Below are 21,063 nucleotides of genomic sequence, written 5' to 3'. Positions count from 1 at the left end.
CAGGACAAAGCATACAACACACTAGTCTGTTTGTACAGTGGACTGGTAGGTGATTACTTTGATTGCACTCAGACCAATCCACTGACCTGACAGCTGCGACTCTGTCTTACACTCTTACGGTACAACCCATGGGTGAACCAGCAGTGAAAGCAAGTGGCAGAATGTAACACCATCACACTGCATCTGTCGACAATTTGGTGTTAGCATTCAGGATTATACATTTTTAACATTTCAACATCTTTCCCTGTTGTGCTGTTTGTATGTTTTGTATTTTCCTGTGATGTAACTGTTATGGGAATTATTATTTTTCAAACTTGAAAAATCGTACATCTTTTTGGTCACAGAACGTTGGCAAGTATGGGTTTGCCTCAAAGAAACAAAATGCGTCCAGAAGCATGTTCCTGATCCTTTGAACTGTTCGCAGTTAACATTTCGTTGAGCTCGTGGTTTGTATGATATTCTGCATGCCCTACAAATGACAGGAATGGGCAGAGGCAGAGCTAGAAAGACTGGCCAATCCCAGGAATGGAGCTGTTAGAGGGCGGGCTATGCCGCTGTATTGTCTCATTTTTCATTTTGACGCTGTTTGTATGGCTGTAGCCATCTGTGGGTGGGGTAATCAAAGTGAGCGTGGCTCCGAAGATTGCCCGACCCTGCCTCCCACAAGCTACCATGGGATGCAGGATAGCATACAACACCAGCGTGCATTGAAACCCCCGAGGTGAGATACTGGGAAGGCTAACCAGACAGAGCACAGCGACTACACTCTGTGAGATACTTTGTACTCTCAGTAAATGCGCATTCCTTCTTCGGAGCTTATTTCCAAAGGCACGGGGTTGGTCGTTCCGAACGACTCATTGGCTAAAAATGAGCCACGCCTGCTCCCCTAATTTGGGCTGTGCCTGGCTTCGCTACGTGCACAATTGAGAACACAGCCAGCCAGACTTGGGGCGTTCAGGGAACATAAGCGTCACCAGAATCTAGGAAGATTGACGATTAACTTGACCATAAGCGAAAGGAGGCCTACCATTGGCCGGGGTGGGGGCGTGAGCTTTCATAAGGACACAATTGGTTGGAAACCGCCTTCAAGAAAGTAAGACCGCCTGCTATTGGTTTTCCCCTCAAGCTAGGGGCAGGGTTTCGGAAGTCTCATTGTGCTTCTTGTGTAGAGTGAAGTGGCGTGAAGAGAAGTGTCCGACACTCAGGTGACCCTGCAGGGATTGTATTTTTAGAATGAAAAGCGGCCAACATAAGCTGCGTTTTAAACTTTTGTTTTTTTGTGTTTATAATGCTAATTATCTCTGAAGTTGTCTCATGTCATGGTGGAACATTCATTTGCTCGTGCTTATTAGTTACGCACTCCGCTGATTGTAGCTCTGAGTTCACCATTAAGAATGGACTATTGCCAGGATGAACGGATAAAACCGGGGTTGATGGGCTATTGTTGCACGACATTTAACACCTTTTGCACGATGTAAATCGTGACGTTGAACCTACCTCCCAGCCGTACTCTTTTCTTGTTTGGGATATGCTTTCCCATCTGTGGTGTCTCTGGAGATGATTATTGGGGAGGCAAACCTGGCAGGTGAAGGCATGCGTCCCCAACCAGCACGATCCTCCCCGCAATGAGAGACCATAAAGGACTCTCCCAAATTGGGAATAAAGCCAGGACAGAGTGCGGGTGAGCTTAAATGGGAGTTTATCTATTAGAATAGGGCATGCAAAGAACTCTGCAAAACTGCGAGAGCGCTCTGTCTGACAATAGCAAAGACAGGCGTATATATTTACAAAAAACGTCATAAGAACCTACACACTATAGGGGGCACAAGTTCAGTGGGATTGGGTGGCGACGACTAACTATAGGTGCTGCTGCGATGTGGTTGGCTTTCGCTGGAAGACGTCACTGGTCAGCCTCGCGGGTTGGGCTGGGCCTGGCAGGTTGGCTGGGTTCATCCGGACGGTGTTGTTGTGCCATCGTGGCCAGTGTCAGAGATGAATGTCCTTTCCTGACTTATTTGCCCTGGGCCATGCACACCGCAGTCATTCAGTCATTGCAATATTATCTTCTTTAGTAAATCTTCCAATAGGTTATTCTACAGGTTAATGCAACACAGGAGGAATGTACCTTGTGAGGGGTCTGGAGGTAATACGTCAGGACATGGTTACCAGTGTCCTGTTGACCGGGGCTATAGGTCGAGGGGCTAAGCTTCAGGGCCTGGGACGGGCGGTGCAGGTCTTTCTGCCTTGTTAGAAGTTGTTATGGATGTTCCGCTGTGTGTTGTCAACGTGTTGGGTGTCCTGATTGCACAGGGCCATAAGTCTAAGATGATCCGGTGGGCTGTGGGGTTTACGAGGGGGCGCCGTTAGAAGTGTGTGTTCAGGCAGAGGTTTACTGCAGTGCTGTAAATAGTGCAGGTGGCGGGCTGTGGCCTTGGGTGCTGCAGAGGGGGCTACAAATCTTTGAAGCGGCTCCAGTCTGGTTGGGGGAGGCGGAGTAGCGCAGCGCGGGCCTCTGCTCTCATGTCTTGGCAGCCTTCGCAGGGTGGGAGGGGGAACGGCCTTGCATGCATTTCACAAAGGGAACTTCCTCGTGTGTTGCCGATTTTAGGTAAAAACATCACAAACATTTGAACACTCTATAATACTTATTCAAATCATTTTGAAACATGCATTTAAACTTTGCTGGATGTGTTTCGATTATACCCAGTCTGAGCACCTTATTCATACACTATGTCTTAACAACTTACAGTATTTAGTTATATGCACATACATTTGCAGTGAGTGAGGTAGTTTTAGGGTTGGTGGAGTACATAGAAAGTAACCCGCCACTGTACTTGGCGGAGATGGCACATGAGGAGCCTAGACATACACATGTGACGAGTGCATTCTCGCATACTCTTCACATGTGTCATGGGTATGGTTACATTCGTTTTCTTGTGTACTCTAGCAGCATCAGTTCAGTTGTGGTGCGGGACCGCGGGGCGTGGGGCTTTCAGTGGTACTTATGAAGAATAATCCCCCGGAAATGCGTTTAACATTTGTACACCCCTGCAGGGGTGTGGGTCTTTCACGGCTGGTGTCATGTACGATAATTACACAATTTCACAGATTTCTTTAGTAAGAGTGGTTGTATGGAGAGGATACATGTGTTAAAAGTGGTTTCTTACATTCATATTTGGGTACCTGTCTGCTTTCAGCAGATGACCATTCTACAGATTTTCCCATCGCCCAGGCCTTGCTGACCGGGTCATTGTGGAAGCAGTGATACACTGCGGAAGGTGAACTGTTACAATGTTAATGTATTATGCTAGATCATGCCCGTCTTGTTCGTGGGAACGTGCTTGCAGCGGATCTACCATGGTGCTGCGGAGACAGGGAGGACTGGAACTATCTGAAGGTGGGGGCCGCGCTGCAGCGCGCTGAGCTCACACCCTCTTTAGCAGACAGAAAATGGTTTCTGAGGCCTAGCTAAATTTAATACTTGCAGGCATTGTCTTCAGCAGGTGAGCCATCCACCACCTGGGCCCTGGTGGTAGGAGGGAACCCCCGATGAGCCATGGCCCTCACCCGGGGTGGAGATGTAGGCGAGGGGGGGGGCTTTTGGACCACTCCTCCCCTACATTTCCCCCCTTTCGTTACTTAAGTAACAAATACTTTAACTCCTCCAACCTCCTACACTCCGCTTCGTCCATCACTGCCTCGTCCCATGCAGGTGTGCCTTTTATGGGCATCCATGCTCTGCACACCCCCCGTAAGCTTTCCCCTCTCCTGGCATATTCATCTGGGGTACAAGTCAGGTAGATACATCCGCCATCTCCCGCCAAGTCTACCCACACCTCCTGGTACCATTCTAATACACGGGGCTCTCTAATGGTGGTGTGCCATGCTTTATCTATGATATCTTTGTCGTGATAGATAGGCGCTAGCTGATATCGTGGTGTGTCATCTGTTCCTGTTTGGACCTGTACTTCCTGCATGTTTTGTATTGTCCCACGGGTGTTGCCCATTGTCACCATCATCATTGCACCATTTGGTACTGCGTTAGCACAAACTCGAAGACCCACCTGGCACAGGCAAAAAATTAAAAGGAGGAACACCACAGCTGGCATCAAAAACTTCACAGTTGTTCCAAGCCATGAGGGGACCCAGGAGAAGATGTTAACGAACCATGTACTGTCTTCCGCTCCACCTTCCATTTTCATTTTTTCTCCTAGGTTATGGACTGCTTCGATCACATGGGACAGGGAGCCATTTTCTGCGTCTTCGGAAGGTACGAACGTGCAGCAGGCACTTCCGATTTTTCGGCAAACACCTCCATCCATCGCCGTCAACAGGTCCAGGACATACCTGTTTTGCATGGTCATCAGTCGTAAAGCTCGTAGTTCCACTTTTATTACATTAAATCCTTCTTCAGTGTCGTTCGCCAGCTGAATCAATTCCCATCGTGTTATCTGGAGCCATTTTGCGTTTGCTCTTGCTTGGACACTTGAGACAAGTGAGGCAAAGAAGGTTTCTGCTGAACTAAATAATCGATATTTATCTGGGATCTGAGCCAATAGTTCTGATGATTCCTTTGATATGTAGTTTGTAGTTTGATGCACGTTTGTTACGGTTCAGCATTTCTCCCTTGTTTCCAGAAGACAGGACATATATTTGTGACTCTGCAGTTGGCTGGGCTGCACTCTGTTGCCGGCGTCCCGGTGTCTTGTTGTTCCCGTCAATGTGGCTTTCTGGTATTACCATTAGGGCTGAGTGTAGAGTGGCCATTGATCAGCTTCCACTCCACGACGGGGGGAGGTGTAGGTATGCCTGGTTGCCGCATACCCAGTACGTGTCCATAAGGGCCGCTGTCCCTTTTCTCAGATCTGGGATGGTGAGGGTCTTGTTACAGTTCTTGTTTGTTCCCATGGAGGTCTTCCCCTCCCCTTTAAAACACAGTTCATAGTCTATTTCGCTTTGTGGTTTGAAAGGTTTTTCAATGGCGGTTACCCAAGTTAGTTTTGAAATGTGTTCCTTCCATACTGGTGTGCATGTTTCTTCTATCCACTGCAATTTCTCTGGTGCCACACCTTTCAGTGCTTCCGCTTTGCACATTACTTCTTCATCCTTCCACTTGTTATCAGAAAAAAGTGTCCCTTGTATTACAAAAAATGGTTCTTTCAAACATACTACCCCTGCCGTTTTTGGGTAGCATGTTTTCTCGTTCTGCAGCATTTGAAAAGTAACTTCGTGTGCCTGGAAGGTGTTCTTAATTCCGCATAACGTGAGATGAAGGAGACATTGGGCATCTATAATTGGCAACTCTTTGGGTAACAATACTTTGGGTGTACCTGAAGCGTGAGGGATGAGGGAGCAGACATAACAGCTCTCGTTTGTTGTTTGTTTAGCTCTGGCACTCATATCTGCATACCACTTATTTGTTTGGTGAGGGTGTCGTGGGTCTTCCATCTTATCTAGGCCTAACCCATAGTACTCATCATACTTCCTCCTCCCTGCTTCCCTCTTTCGTCTGTTGTTCTTGTTCCTCATGTACTTCCCAACTTCCTGGGCGAAGGATAAAATAGACCCCCCTTTCTCATTCCCGCCCCCCGTGGCCCATTCATCGTATAAAATTTTGTGTGCCGCTATCATCTTTTCCTTTTCGTCCCTGAGTTTCTCTTGCAGGTTGACTGGTGGGGGTATCATACAACCACGATATTGCAGACGGATTTCGGTCATTTAAGCCGCGAGCATTATACCTATACATCACTGGTGGAGACACTGTGTTGTTTTGCATTCCACCCTGTGGCTCTTTCTTTTCTGATACGACGGCATTGGATGGTGTGGTGTGATAACCCCATACAAGTTTAGTTCCATCCCATACCAGAAAATCACCTTCTCTCGTATTGACACTTGTAGTTACATTGGTCCCAGTGGTGCTGTTGATCCCAGTGCTGTTAATCCCTCCCCTCTCGTTCATCTCGATTGAGATGAACGCGACAAACCAATATGTGACCAGGCCAAACATTAGCATAAAAAACGTCGTAATGCACACAGATAATCCGCACTCATACGAATATCTACATCTCTCATTTAATAATTCTCTCATTCTGCTAATTCTATCCGTTGCAGGCTGCCTGTTAGATGCCATGGTAGTTCCTGTTTGAGATATAAAAGTGCATTAAGTGCATGCATGTAAACATTTTGTTGGCACCATTAGGGCCGTTATATGTTGATGGGTAATGGGAGCTGGTACGGTTGCAGGGAGGGGAATTCACAGACAAGGGTGTTAACAAGTTATAAATTGATCATTTCATCAGTCACATGATAGGATAAAACACAAAAAAAAACAAATAAACAAGAGAATGCAACAATACTTCATCAGTCACTTTCCCATTCGTGTTCATTGCTGACACACACACACACACAAGTCGATGTTCAGACATTTTGTTCAGTTAAATTGGTTGCTGTTGTCTGTGCCTCCTCATCTGCCTCCTCTTGCACATTATTGTAAGCTCTTCGCACATCTGTCAAGTGTATCCAATACCGCAAGCCCTTCACTTTTACAGCTGTGGGCGTGCAGAACACTACCTCGTATGGGCCATGGAACCGTGGTGCATTCCATCGACGCACAAAACTCCTGACATAGATTAGTTCGCCTGGCATTAGCTGTAGCTGCTGCTCAGGTTCTGTGACAGACCCTGTTATGTTTCCCTCCTCTCTAGTGAAGGGTGGGGAGAGCTGCCTTGATATTACGCGCGCTGCCCTTGTTAGTTTTTTCAAATAGTCCGTGAATTCTTCTCCTAATATCGCGGCGCTTCTATGTGCATCCGAGTGTTCGCGCAGTGGGGAGTGTGCTGTGTGCATTCGTCTCCCAGTCACGATTTCGTGCGGGGACAAATGGTGATCTTTACTTGGCTGATTTCTCAATTCAAATAGCGCAAGGGGCAGACAGTAGATCCAGTTCTTTTTCAATGAAAAGCAGAGTTTTGATAGCCTGCCTTTTAGCAGTCGTTCATCTTTTCCACTACGCCATTACTTTGAGGATGATAAATCGAACACAATTTGTGTTTTATTCCCAATAATGCAGTTACTTCCTTGAAAAGTTCATTTACAAAATGAGTGCCATTGTCTGAGCGAATCACGTCACAAATTCCCCAGCGCGGGAATATTTCCCTCACTAGGAACTTGGCGGCGCTTTTGGCATCAGGCCATGCACATGGTCCAGCTTCCACCCACCTTGAGAATGGGCACACAACCACGATCATGTACCGTGCGCCATTACATCTTTCCCCCATGTCTGCGTAATCTATATGCAGTTCTCTGAATGGGCCAGTGGGTTTAGGAATTGTTCCCCGGAGTGTGCGTAGTGTCATTCCTGAATTGTAGATCTGACATGTTGTACATTCCATTGCTAATCGAGATACGTGCTCCTGGAGACAGGGCACGAACCATTCTTCCTGTATTTCTGCTGCAATGTGCTGTTTGGTATTATGTGCGGGGAAGTGTAGTTGTTGAAACGCAATTTCTAGTAACTGGATGGGCATCACCACTTTCCCTGAGTTATTTTGCCGCCATAGCAAGTCTGTTCCCGACCTGCTGCACCCTCGTTTAGTCCACATCAATTTTTCGTCTGCGCTAGCGCCTTCCTGCAATTCTAGTATTTGTGATATGGGCATCATGTTGTACCCTTCTGGGGGCTCTTTGTTTCTTTTATGCTGTAGCATGTACTCGCCTGCGTCAGATTTCTGAAAATAGGAAGCCTCCTTGGCGGCAGCGTCCGCTGCCGCGTTCCCCAAAGGCACAACGTCTGTGTTGGATATATGTGCTTGGCATTTTACTATTGCTACTGCAGTAGGGTTTTGTAGGGCCTCAATTAGCTCTTTCAACAATTCCGCATGCTGTACTGGTGTTCCGTCTGCCCGTCGAAATCCCCTCCGCCCCCATCTTGCTAGACCTCCATGTACTGTCGTCGTCATGTAAGCTGAGTCTGTGTGTATTGTCATTGCACAACCCTTTGCTGCATGTAGTGCTTCTATGAGCGCAATCAGTTCTGCTGCTTGTGCGGAGTAATGTGATGGGAGGCGGTATTGTACTAGTGTTTCATACTCACCGTCTTCTAACCTCACTACTGCCATGCCAACGTGTTTTTCTCCTGTGTCCACGTCAATTGATGCAGACCCGTCCACGAAGTACACTTCCCCCTCGCTCAGAGCGTTCTCACACACCACTGTGTCCTCCCCTCTTTCTCCTGTGTAGGTTGCGCAATCGTGGTCCTGCATGTCCTCTAGTGTGCACGCTTCTGTAATGAATGTGGCGGGGTTCACTGTCTTGCATCTCACTACATGGATATTGGCGCTAGACAATATAATCTCGTAGGCTGTCGCCCGCTGTGTTGTCAGTGTGCTCTTTGACCTTTCAAGTATTGCGAATAATGAATGTTCTACAAACAACGTCACAGGGCAACCCATTACTATTGTGGCACTCTTCTCAATCGCGAACGCGGCTGCAGCGAGTGATTGCTCGCACGCGAAATGGCCTTGCATCACGGCATCCAAAGTACCACTATAGTAAGCCAATGGCTTGTGTCCTAAGGACGTCTTTTGTGTCAGTACAGCTGTCATAAGTGTTCCCTTGCAGTGTGAGAATAGGTAAAATTCGCGTCCATAGTCAGGGTTTGCTAGCACTGGAGCGCTTGAAATTAGCTCTTTTAATGATTGGAATGATGTGCTCATTTCTTCTGACCATTCTATTTTTTTATTCTCTTGTTGAGCTTCCTTGAGTGCTTGTAGGAGGGGCCTCGTGTATGCTGCATAATCTAATATCCATGCTCGGCAATAGTTGCACATCTCCAAGAATTTCTGCATGTCTTTCACTGTTGTGGGTTCTCCTACTGATCTTATTGCTTCTACCCTGTCGGGAATTATTCTTTTTCCATCTTTTGATATGAGCTGTCCCAGGTATAAGACCTCTGTCGGGCAGTACTGTAACTTTTCCTTGTCTACCTTGTACCCCTTGTTTGCCAGTAGGGTCAGGAGCGTTGTCGAATCCTTTCTGCATGTTACCTCGGCATGTGCACACACTAATAAATCGTCTACGTACTGAATAATCGTACTCTCAACTGATAGGTTTCCCAAGTCTTCATGCAATATGCGGTTGAATATACTCGGGCGCTCACAATATCCTTGTGGTAGTCTGCAGTGTTCATATCTCTTACCCCCCAGTGTAAATGCTGTGAGGTATCTACTCTCTTCAGCCAGGGGTATTGAGAAAAATGCATTTTTCAAGTCTACTACTGTGAAATGTGATGCCACTTTCGGGATGCTGCATAGTATTGATGCAGGGTTCGGGACTAGAGGGAACTCCTTCTGAATTACATCATTGAGGGGGCGTAAGTCCTGTATCATCCTCCAAGACCCTCCTTTTGCTTTTTTGATTGGATAAATACATGTGTTACATGGGGAGTTTGAAGGCACTATTATCCCTTGTGCTAGTAGTGCATTTATTGTTTCTTTTATCCCTTGTTCAGCTTCACGGGACAATGGATACTGTTTAACTCGGGGTAAGATTGCTCCTTGCTTTAGGTTTATTACCACAGGTTGTACTCCGTGCAACAGCCCTACATCATGGGGGCCTGTTGTCCATAAATTGTTTGGTACGAGCCTCATGTCGTCATCAAAAAATGACGGCGGTGCTCCTACCACTGCCATCAATTGGACAAGCGATTCCCTTGCTTGAATCAAAATGTCACAGGGCATCGCTATTTCCATTACTATCTCACCATCCCCTTCTGTGTCTGAAAAGAGATCCTCATCTGTTAACTCTCGTAGGGCGATGTTGGCGTCTGTACACAGCACTGTGCGCCACTCACATCCTTCCCTGTCTACTCCAATCACAGCGATCCTTTTCGCTGATACCTGTACAGCGTGCAAGTCCAATGATACCACTGATCCTGGTGCTGCGTTGGGACACACTATGGGGTGGAAGAGGAACTCCGCTGGAATCCTCCAGTCCATTCTTCTTAGCTCTGGGATTATGAGGGCCAAAGTCTTTAGCCCTTCAATAAACATTTCCTCATTTTGTGGCAGCCCTCGTATTTCCTGTGTGGTTGTGTAGGCTTGCACCACCAACATCGCACGCAAGGGGCATATCCCGGGAGTAGAACACACTATTCCCCTCTCGGTAAATGATATAGTCATGTTAAGTTTACTCAGGAGATCCCTTCCTAACAAGTTTATTGGGGAATGTTCGTAATACAGTAAGGGTGCCTTCACTGTTTTACCCCCCACTGTTACATCCAACGCTTCGGTGTAAGGAACTTCAATTACAGCCCCAGAGAACCCCTGCGTCTCTAACTTCCGATTAGATAACGGGAACCGGCCCTCTCTGATACATGATTTCTCCGCTCCCGAATCAACCATGAATATGAACTGCTTGTCTCCTATCTGCGCCCCTACCAATGGTTCCTCTGCTGCATTGTAGGTGGTAGATAGAACTGGACACGCAAGTGTTCTCTGTGGGCTGTCCTATGCGGGGTGTCTCATCGCCCCCCCTCATTAAAGACACTTCCTGAAACCACTGACATGCCGTTGTAAGGTGCTGGTGCGGGGGCCCCGTTTGCTGTTGTTGCGAAAGGGTTACCTGGCGTGCATTGCATACTGTCATTGTTTTGTGGGTGGTTCTGTGTTCTATACTGGGGTCCCTGTTGCTGGCCAGCATTACCTTGGCCTGGGTTTCTTAGTTGCTGTTGTCCCATTGGGAGACCATATGGGCTTCCCGGATGGGGATGGCCATATTGTTCTACCTCCTGGAACCCGTTGTTGGGTCTGCTTCTGCACTCTCTAGAGTAATGCCCCCATCTCCCGCAGTTCCAGCAACTTCCTTGCGCTCCTCTAGGGCCTTGCCATCCATTTCCTCCCATTCCCCCGTACCCTGATCCACCTCCTCTTCGGCCCCTGTACCCACCTCGTCCCCCTCGAGGGGTCCACTCTTGCCACTGCGGACCTCCGCCTTGCTCCTGCTCATTCCACTGCCGCTGTCCCATTCCCGCCCAATTACTTGCCACCCTTCCTTGTAGTGCTATCAGCCCCTCCTCCTCATCGTCTCCCTCCCTGCTGTGTGGGAGCGCGGCTACTGCCGCTGCAACCTTCACCAACTTTGTCTGTACTAACTTCGCCTCGTCTGCCAATCTTTTCTGTGCCACCTCCTTCTCCCTCTCCTTGATTCTTTTACAATGGTGTACTATTATGCTCTGAATCTCTGGCCATCCCTTTGCTTCAATACCTGCTATCTTGTCGAGCGCCTTCTGCACTTCCTTTGGGAGCCCTCTTTTTATAATGAAGTAAAATAAAGATGTCGATTGATACCAGGGCGTGCCTGTTTCAGCTCTCCACATCTCTTGGACCCGAAAAATGTAATCCATAGCCTCCTCCCCGTCATTCATTGTACACTGCATCACTGACTGTACCCTGGGAGATTCTTACAAACATGTGATAGGGGTGTTTCAGCCCCTATCTCTGCGCCCCCCTAGTGCTTGTGTGTCTTCAACTACAATGTAAATGTATTATCAATATTATTTTTCGTTTTCTACTTCACATTCAATATTGGGCTCCTTTGGGCTCTCCCCCCTGCCTGCACAATACAAAACTGGCTGTACACAGTTTCTACTATATTCTCTTTGGGGGGCACATACAAGAGCAACCCATCATTTATTTTGACAATATCAACCCGGGAATCAAAAAGGTACCCACTCACGTCACTGTATCAACGTTGTCTTCAAAAAGTTTTATCCGGTCACACTTACCATGACCATTTAACTACTATACATGTATAACCGTTTTACACGTTCACAACATCAAATTGTCTCCTGACACATACGAGGTGCACACACCTCTTGGTACCACTCAATTCACCATTCAAGCTGCCCTCCCTTTCCTCCCTAGCCGGCTGTCCCTGTTCGTCTTATTTGGATGCGCATATATATATATATGCTCTCCCCCATCCCCCTTCTAGTAGGATTCTTTTTCTCGTACTTTCCCCTTAAGTTTGTGCTACTCTCACTTTTTATTCTCCCCCTACCCCTAAAGAAAAGAAAAGAAAGAAGTAATAGCGGTCACTAATATATTCTCAGTGCCCCCTTTTGCTGAACACTTTAATCTTATATTCCACTTCCTCATATATTCCCAGTACTAGTCAATATAGCACTATGCGGTGCCGCCTTCCACCCCCTTTCGGAGCTAGGTTCCCGTCACTTTTATCTCTTAATCACCTCGTAATCCTAATGGCCATATGCACAGAAAAAGTAAGGAAATTTTAAGATGATCCTTAGTAGATCTACGTACCCCCTCTTCGTTAACTGTCCTTCTTTCCCTGCTCCCTTTACAATCGCTCGCACTCAATACTCACGTGCCCGTCTTGAACCGATAGTCTCCGAAACTGGGTCCGTCCAGGCAGTGTCGCCGTCAGCTCAACAGTCAGCCCCGGCTCCGGCGAGCGGTACTCAAAGGGGATTTTTCAACCGGGATCCCGTACCCTTTCTCTATTGAGTGCGCACTTCTTAGTGTACCGGTCGCCATTGGAGGGCAGCCTCCCGGAGCCGGCTCACTGTGCGTATCCCTTTTCGACCGGAGATTCTCGTGCCAAAAGGGGACGGTAATGTTGATAATAATGATCACGCTTTCGGGGTCACCACTGAAGGCATGCGTCCCCAACCAGCACGATCCTCCCCGCAATGAGAGACAATAAAGGACTCTCCCAAATTGGGAATAAAGCCAGGACAGAGTGCGGGTGAGCTTAAATGGGAGTTTATCTATTAGAATAGGGCATGCAAAGAACTCTGCAAAACTCCGAGAGCGCTCTGTCTGACAATAGCAAAGACAGGCGTATATATTTACAAAAAACGTCATAAGACCTACACACTATAGGGGGCACAAGTTCAGTGGGATTGGGTGGCGACGACTAACTATAGGTGCTGCTGCGATGTGGTTGGCTTTGGCTGGAAGACGTCACTGGTCAGCCTCGCGGGTTGGGCTGGGCCTGGCAGGTTGGCTGGGTTCATCCGGGCGGTGTTGTTGTGCCATCGTGGCCAGTGTCAGAGATGAATGTCCTTTCCTGACTTATTTGCCCTGGGCCATGCACACCGCAGTCATTCAGTCATTGCAATATTGTCTTCTTTAGTAAATCTTCCAATAGGTTATTCTACAGGTTAATGCAACACAGGAGGAATGTACCTTGTGAGGGGTCTGGAGGTAATACGTCAGGACATGGTTACCAGTGTCCTGTTGACTGGGGCTATAGGTCGAGGGGCTAAGCTTCAGGGCCTGGGACGGGCGGTGCAGGTCTTTCTGCCTTGTTAGAAGTTGTTATGGATGTTCCGCTGTGTGATGTCAACGTGTTGGGTGTCCTGATTGCACAGGGCCATAAGTCTAAGATGATCCGGTGGGCTGCGGGGTTTACGAGGGGGCGCCGTTAGAAGTGTGTGTTCAGGCAGAGGTTTACTGCAGTGCTGTAAATAGTGCAGGTTGCGGGCCGTGGCCTTGGGTGCTGCAGAGGGGGCTACAAATCTTTGAAGCGGCTCCAGTCTGGTTGGGGGAGGCGGAGTAGCGCAGCGCGGGCCTCTGCTCTCATGTCTTGGCAGCCTTCGCAGGGTGGGAGGGGGAACGGCCTTGCATGCATTTCACAAAGGTATCTCCCTCGTGTGTTGCCGATTTTAGGTAAAAACATCACAAACATTTGAACACTCTATAATACTTATTCAAATCATTTTGAAACATGCATTTAAACTTTGCTGGATGTGTTTCGATTATACCCAGTCTGAGCACCTTATTCATACACTATGTCTTAACAACTTACAGTATTTAGTTATATGCATATACATTTGCAGTGAGTGAGGTAGTTTTAGGGTTGGTGGAGTACATAGAAAGTAACCCGCCACTGTACGTGGCGGAGATGGCACATGAGGGGCCTAGACATACACATGTGACGAGTGCTTTCTCGCATACTCTTCACATGTGTCATGGGTATGGTTACATTTGTTTTCTTGTGTACTCTAGCAGCATCAGTTCAGTTGTGGTGCGGGACCGCGGGGCGTGGGGCTTTCATTGGTACTTATGAAGAATAATCCCCCGGAAATGCGTTTAACATTTGTACACCCCTGCAGGGGTGTGGGTCCCTCACGGCTGGTGTCATGTACGATAATTACACAATTTCACAGATTTCTTTAGTAAGAGTGGTTGTATGGAGAGGATACATGTGTTAAAAGTGGTTTCTTACATTCATATTTTCCCATCGCCCAGGCCTTGCTGACCGGGTCATTGTGGAAGCAGTGATACACTGCGGAAGGTGAACTGTTACAATGTTAACGTGTTACGCTAGATCATGCCCGTCTTGTTCGTGGGAACGTGCTTGCAGCGGATCTACCATGGTGCTGCGGAGACGGGGAGGACTGGAACTATCTGAAGGTGGGGGCCGCGCTGCAGCGCGCTGAGCTCACACCATCTTTAGCAGACAGAAAATGGTTTCTGAGGCCTAGCTAAATTTAATACGTGCGGGCAATGTCTTCAGCAGGTGAGCCATCCACCACCTGGGCCCTGGTGGTAGGAGGGAACGCCCGATGAGCCATGGCCCTCACCCAGGATGGAGATGTAGGCGAGGGGGGGGGGCTTTTGGACCACTCCTCCCCTACACAGGCACAAATAGGAGTAGGGGGCTGGTAGGGGCACACACCAATAATGATTACCCCTGCTAGCTGTGCAGGTAGTATTCATTCTATTAAATACTAGGAGGCAAGCATTATGCTTCAACTTCAATGTATTGCTCCTTAGCAGTTTCAACAAAATATACAAAAGAAAACCTGAACAGTGTCTCCATCCCACTTTTCCTTTTCTTGAAACTACAAATCCCAAAATCTCTGTAGTCCAGCTATTGACACCCTTCCTGCCTCTGGACTCCTCCTCTTTTACGCGCTCCTTCTTGAACCTTTTAACAATGTCTCACCAACAGGGCGAACGACTTCAACTTGATGCAGACACAACAACGCTGCTTCACGCCTGCTCCAGACTCCATCCTCCACATTCTGTTATTTGCTTCATCGGACCTTCAATTATTCTTTTGGTCTTCCCCTAAGGATCATACAAATCACAATGTTAAGGTGGGCCGTTTGCGCATTGAGCTGCAACGCGAACAGATCTGTGTGGACTGGGCCCCACATCTGATTGTCGCTGAAATACTGCCGTGTCCAGTTGCCAGTCGCTGGCGTCTTGTCAGGTATCGCGGGTTCCAGTCGGCTACTGCGTTCAGCGACCCTGGCAGATATTCTGCCGTCACTGATGTTGTTGATTGGAGGCAAAAGTGCCAAAAGTCCTTGGCCAGCTCCGCTAGCAATCTGGATTGCGTCCCTCCTAGGTGATTTATATACCTCATCGCTGATGTGTTGTCCATCTTGAGTAGGACACATGAGCTCACTCTCCCTTTCGTGAACGCCTTTATTGCGAAGGATCCTGCTAGGAGTTCTAAACAGTTTCTGTAGACGGAGCTCTTCTTTGCTCGATTTCCCTCCTGTTTCTAGAGATCTGCATCTCGCTCCCCAGCCTATATGACTGGCGTCCGATTATTTCACCAGATCCACCCGATCTCCAAAAATGGCACGCCTATTCCAGGCGTCCATGTTCCTCAACCACCATAGCCGGTCAAGTGGCACAGCGAGTAGAGCGCTCGCTTTGACATCCGTGCAGAGCCTGCTAACGCAGGTTCGAATCCTGGCAGGGCCAAACTCAGCCTTTCATCCTTCCGAGGTCGATAAATGAGCACCACACACCGTGGGTAATAATAAGCAGCGCTCAGATACCTGAGGGTTCGTAGCGCTATATAAGTGCCAAATTATTATTATTATTATTTCAGTTCCGTAATGGACTCCTGATCTAGAGGTATATGCTGGTGATATCTCAGACCCTGCTGCAAGTGCTTGATTTTCAATCTCTGTAGTGCTCGATGCTGTGGGCCTGGCAAAATAACCTGAATTGAGGCTGCCAGCATACCTACTATCCTCACTAGAACTCTGAGCGATATCGTCTGCTTGCTCAAACAGACTCTGATATCCCCCTTGATGTCTCTTATTTTCAGAGCCGGTAATTCTAATGTCGCTTTTCTGGTATCTAGGACAAATCTTCGGAAATCCAGTCTTTGCACCGGCGTGGTGTCTGACTTCTCCCTGTTCACTAGAAATCCTAGAGATGTCAAAAGGTCTTGCACCCGCTCTGTCTGGTATACCAGTGTCTCTCAATCCTCTGCCAGGGGCAGCAGGTCGTCCAGGTATATGACCATCCTGATACCCTTCTCCCGAATCGCTGCTGCCACTGGTCTCATCAACTTGGTGAAAGCCCAGAGTGCTGAAGCCAGCCCAAAGGGCATTGTTCTGAATTGCCAGATCTGTCCGTTCCAGCGGAACGCCAGGAAGGTTCTGATTTCCTCCTGTACTGGTACTGTCAGATATGCATCTTTTAGATCTAATCTTGTTAACCAGTCCCCCTCTCATAGGGAATCGCTGAGTTGGTGTATCCCTTCAATTTTGAAATGATGATAGATGATCCAGCCGTTCAGCTCTTCAAGTTTATAACTGGTGCATCACTCTGTGGCTCTTTTCTTCTCTAACTGACTTAGCTCACGATCTAAACTTTCTTGTTCGCTTACGCTAGGTGTTGCTGATGGGGCCATTATGCCTGTATGGTTTGCTGAACAAACTCTAGCTGCAAGCCTCTGACGGTTTGCAAAACCCAAGTATCGCTGGAAAGCGCATGAAAATTGTCCCAGAAAATCACTGTTCTCCCTTCCACTGGTGGGTATTCTGTGACTCTCACCTGGTGTAAAGCTTTGCCCTCGGCCATCTCCTCTTCCTCTACGTCCTTTCGGAAATCTTACTCTGTCCTGTTGCTTATTTTCCCAGTACTGCGCCCTGGGATTATGCGGTCTTCCTCAAAAATGAGCTGCTGCACGACCGCAGTAGCGGCCGGTCCCAGCAAAAACTGCCTGGAAAAATCTTTCTTATAGACGCTTGCGCCTTCTCAAGTGAAGTGTAAGTGCCGACGAACCAGCCCATTTCCTTGCTGAAGGTCTCCCCAAAGAGGAGACCCTGTGCCAGTCCATTATTTTTGCCAGTGGGCCAGATGGATCTAATACTTGCTCCTGGCAACTCTTCCAGGATCTGTCTATCCCTTTCCTCAGTTCTTTGCTGGTCTTTGACACATACGTCAGCATTTTAGGGTCCAACTGCACAGGCGTTGTCTTACCTCTTTATCTAGGGCCTTCCTTAGTCACATGGCCATATAGTGTGCCACTCTGTGTGAGGGCTGCCAGTCCGAGGATCTGGGGTTTCGTATGCTGTCTGGATCGAACATGTCCATGATCCCCTCTGGCTCTTCGTCCAGATGCTTTTCTTTGTGGGCCCTCTTAACACCGCTGGGTATCGGCCAGTCCTCCTCTTGTTTCTCCTCCTTCTTGGGAGGTTAGTTCCCCTTCTGCTGGCTCCTCTTATTTTCTTCCCCTTGGTAGGGGGGTTGTGAGGCATGGCACTGTCTGCTTTAGCATGAAAGCTTCTTTCAGATTGGCAAAGGCATCGACTGCCTCTGGGGCCTTGTTCTCTACCTCATATGATCGGACCGGGGGGTCAAAAGTGGTCTTTCTCTTTCGGGTCTCATTACTCATTTGGCCCTACCTTTGTGAGTCCTGTGGGTGTGCGGTTTTCATCTATGGTGCTCTTTCCTGGCTTAGCATGGTTTCTAACGTCTCCAGCCTTTCCTGTAAGGGTTTCACCCCTTGCACCACGACCTCAATCGACAAGCTCCCAAGCACGTCTTTAAAACTGGTAGCGAGGTCAAGGGACTGTTCCTCCTCACTCCATTCAAATTCTGACATGCTTGTGTGTGCTGTGTGCCTGGTACCTGAAACAGGTGTCTTTTGCCACCCACGGCTAAGTTGATCAAGATGCTGTTGTTAACACTGTTTTATACACAAAATAATAATTTTATTTTTTTATAATTTCTTTTCCTTTGTTTTACGTGGCTAGCACCAGTCTTGTTGTGTGTTCCCACTCTTGGGGGCTGTATGCCTCTCTGCTAGGCTGTCTGCTGCCCAACTCTTGTTGAGAGGATCTCCCCTCGTAGTTGCGTGTCAAATGCTTGCGTCTCCGCTCTTACGAGTGATTCCAGCAGCTGCTCTGTGTCGCTCGTGTGAGGTTTCACAGCGTGAGCTTAGGAATGCTGTAATGCAGATATGTTAATGCCCGATTTGCTATAAATCTCTGCCCATTTCCACTTGCCTTGGATGGGAGTAGAAGTTGAGTCCCACTGCAGGACCTGCCCAACTTGTCAGTTGTCTGGCAAGACTGGAGGCAGTGTCATTGCCCCACTGCAGCCATTGCCAGTGGTTGGCACACCATTTGAAAGGGTGGGCATAGACATTGTCGGTCCCCTGGACCCTCCCACTTCAGGTGGACATCGGTTCATCCTGGTCTTGGTAGATCATGCCACCAGGTACCCTGAGGCTATACCCCTTCGGACTGTAACTGCCAAAGTGGTTGCCAGGGCTCTCCTGGGCATTTTCACCCGTGTTGGATTCCCTAAGGAGGTTGTATCTGACGGAGGATCCAACTTCATGTCTAGTTAAATGAAAACCATGTGGAAAGAGTGTGGGGTAACCTATAAATTCTCCACCTCTTACCATCCCCAGACCAATGGTCTGGTTGAGAGATTTAATATAACTCTCAAGGGCATGATAGGTGCTTTGGAAGAGCCCCTAAGGAGGAAATGGGATCTCCTCCTGCCATGCCTGCTGTTTGCTTACAGAGAGATACCTCAAGAGGGTGTTGGTTTCAGCCCCTATGAGTTACTCTTTGGACATCCCGTGAGGGGGCCCTTTGCCTTGATCCGAGAAGGTTTGGAAGCCACCCCTCCCGGTCCCTCCAAGCAAGTGGGGGACTATGTGTTAGGCCTCAGACTGAGGATGACACAGATAATGGGTCAGGCAACAGCGAATCTCCAGGCCAGCCGGGAATTGAACAAGTACTGGCATGACCTTAAAGCATCGTAAGTGGATTGGACTCCGGGACAGGAGGTCCTCCCAGATGGAGCCCACCAAGCCTCGGGCATTGGCAGATAAATGGACTGGACCCTTCAGGATAATCTCTAAGATGGGCAAAGTAAATTATCTGGTTGACATGGGAGCCTCGGGGATAGCCCCCCAGGTATTCCATGTTAATAGGCTCAAGCCTTTCCACAGGCGAGCAGAAGTCTCATGTCTCTTGCTAGCTTCAGAGCAAGAAGAGGATGAGAGTGAGCCCCTTCCTGATTTGCTGTATAGCAACCCTCAGGATGGCTCAGTGGAGGGAGTGCATCTCTCTCCAGATTTGACAAACGAGCTGCAGGGGGCCTGCAGGACTTTGCTCCAGCAGTATGCCTCTCTGTTTTCACTGACACTGGGCCTTACAGCCTGTCAAAAGCAGGAGCTACCGCATGTCAGATACTGTTAAGAACCACATCCAGGCTGAGGTCGCCAAGATGTTGGATCTGGGTGTTATTGAATCTTCAACCTCTCCCTGGTCCAGTCCCGTGGTCCTTGTTCCCAGGCAGCTACCATGGATTGGAGGTTCTGTGTGGACTACAGAGGAGTCAATGCTGTCACCAAAACTGACACGCACCCATTGCCCCAGGCTGATGAGCTCGTGGACACCATAAGTGCTGCCAAATTTGTGAGCACCTTTGACCTTACCTCAGGCTATTGGCAAATAGCTCTGACTGACCATGCCAAGGAAAAAACGACATTCTCAACACCAGAGGGACTCTACCAGTTTAGGGTCATGCCTTTTGGGCTGAAGAATGCCCCTGTCACCTTCTAGAGATTGGTCAACCATACGCTCAGTAGGCTGGAAGCCTTTTGTGTGGCTTACTTAGACGACATTGCAGTCTACAGCTCCACTTGGGAAGAGCATTTGACACATCTGGGTAAGGTGTTGCAGGCCTTGAAAAGGGCTAACCTCACTATCAAGGCCACCAAGTGCCAGATAGCTCAGGGGAAAAGTCACATATCTTGGTCATGAGGTAGGAGGGGGTCAAATCCAACCTCTCCCCAGTAAGGTACAGGATGTACAGGACTGGGAGATTCCCACTACTCAAACCCAGGTGAGAGCCTTTTTGGGCCTTACTGGGTATTATCGCAATTTCATGGCGGACTATGGAACCATAGCTGCACCACTGACAGCTCTGACTTCACCCAAACAACCGAGGAAGGTTAATTGGACTGAAGACTGTCAGAGGGCCTTTGATGGCTTGAAAAAGTCTGTGTAGGGCACCTGTGTCGTGTGCGCCTGACTACAGCCAACCCTTTATCGTCCAGACGGATGCCTGAGACACCGGAATTGGATGTCTTGTCCCAGTTAGATGACAGAGGGAACATCCTATCATCTTCATCAGTAGACAACTCAAGGGTAGAGAACTTAGGTGGGCTACTGTTGAGAAGGAATGTTTCAGTATAGTTTGGAGCATTAGGCGTTTTAGGCCCTACCTTACATGGTCTACCTTCAAGGTCCAAACAGATCATAAGTCCCTGAAGTGGCTTATGCAGATGAAGGGTGAAAACCCGAAACTACTCAGGTGGTCCATTAGCCTGCAAGGGCTAGACTTCACCATAGAGCACAGACCAGGGAAGAGTCACGATAATGCAGATGGCCTTTCCAGAAGGTATGTTGACCGTCTGGATGAGGGTGTCTATCCTGTGGGAGATTAGGCACCCTCCACCTCAGTCTTGGGGGGCTACTGTGATGCTGGAAATGCATCGGAGGGACAAGGCCTCCGTATCCTTGTCCTTTACTGCCTTTTTATCATGTGTTCTGTCGTGTTTTCCGCGCAGGAGTTCATGTGGGACTCCTGGCGGTGCAGCTCTCTTTTGGTTTGGTGAACAGACCCATGGGATATCCTTACGGCACCCATGGGTGGGGGTACAACCCTGTGCCCCTAGTGTATGTTTTTGGGCACCTGTGGGTGGCCCGCAGAGCAGGGTATGGGCTGGTGGCAGCTCCATGCTGAATTTGACAGGTGC

At 48.5% G+C, this 21,063-nt stretch overlaps 1 protein-coding gene across 10 annotated transcripts in view; it reads left to right on the top strand.

Annotated features, from left to right (window-relative positions):
• Positions 1-501: 501 nt before the first annotated feature.
• KYAT3 (kynurenine aminotransferase 3) overlaps positions 502-21,063 on the top strand; it is a 597,660-nt gene continuing 577,098 nt past the window's right edge. For 6 of the 10 annotated variants that reach the window (XM_069641749.1, XM_069641751.1, XM_069641747.1 and 3 more), the window contains exon 1: positions 1,120-1,205. The gene's annotated coding sequence lies outside the window, so the exon portion shown is untranslated. Of the gene's footprint in view, positions 722-1,083; positions 1,206-21,063 lie in introns of those variants that run through there. The other 4 variants (XM_069641750.1, XM_069641742.1, XM_069641743.1 and 1 more) reach the window with 3 other exon arrangements.

This window comes from Ambystoma mexicanum, chromosome 1q (assembly GCF_040938575.1).
Source record: "Ambystoma mexicanum isolate Mex_15411 chromosome 1q, UKY_AmexF1_1, whole genome shotgun sequence".
NCBI classification, from domain to species: Eukaryota; Metazoa; Chordata; class Amphibia; order Caudata; family Ambystomatidae; genus Ambystoma; species Ambystoma mexicanum.
The sequence above is the reverse complement of the archived record's forward strand: the minus strand, read 5'-3'. Positions and strand labels throughout refer to the sequence as shown.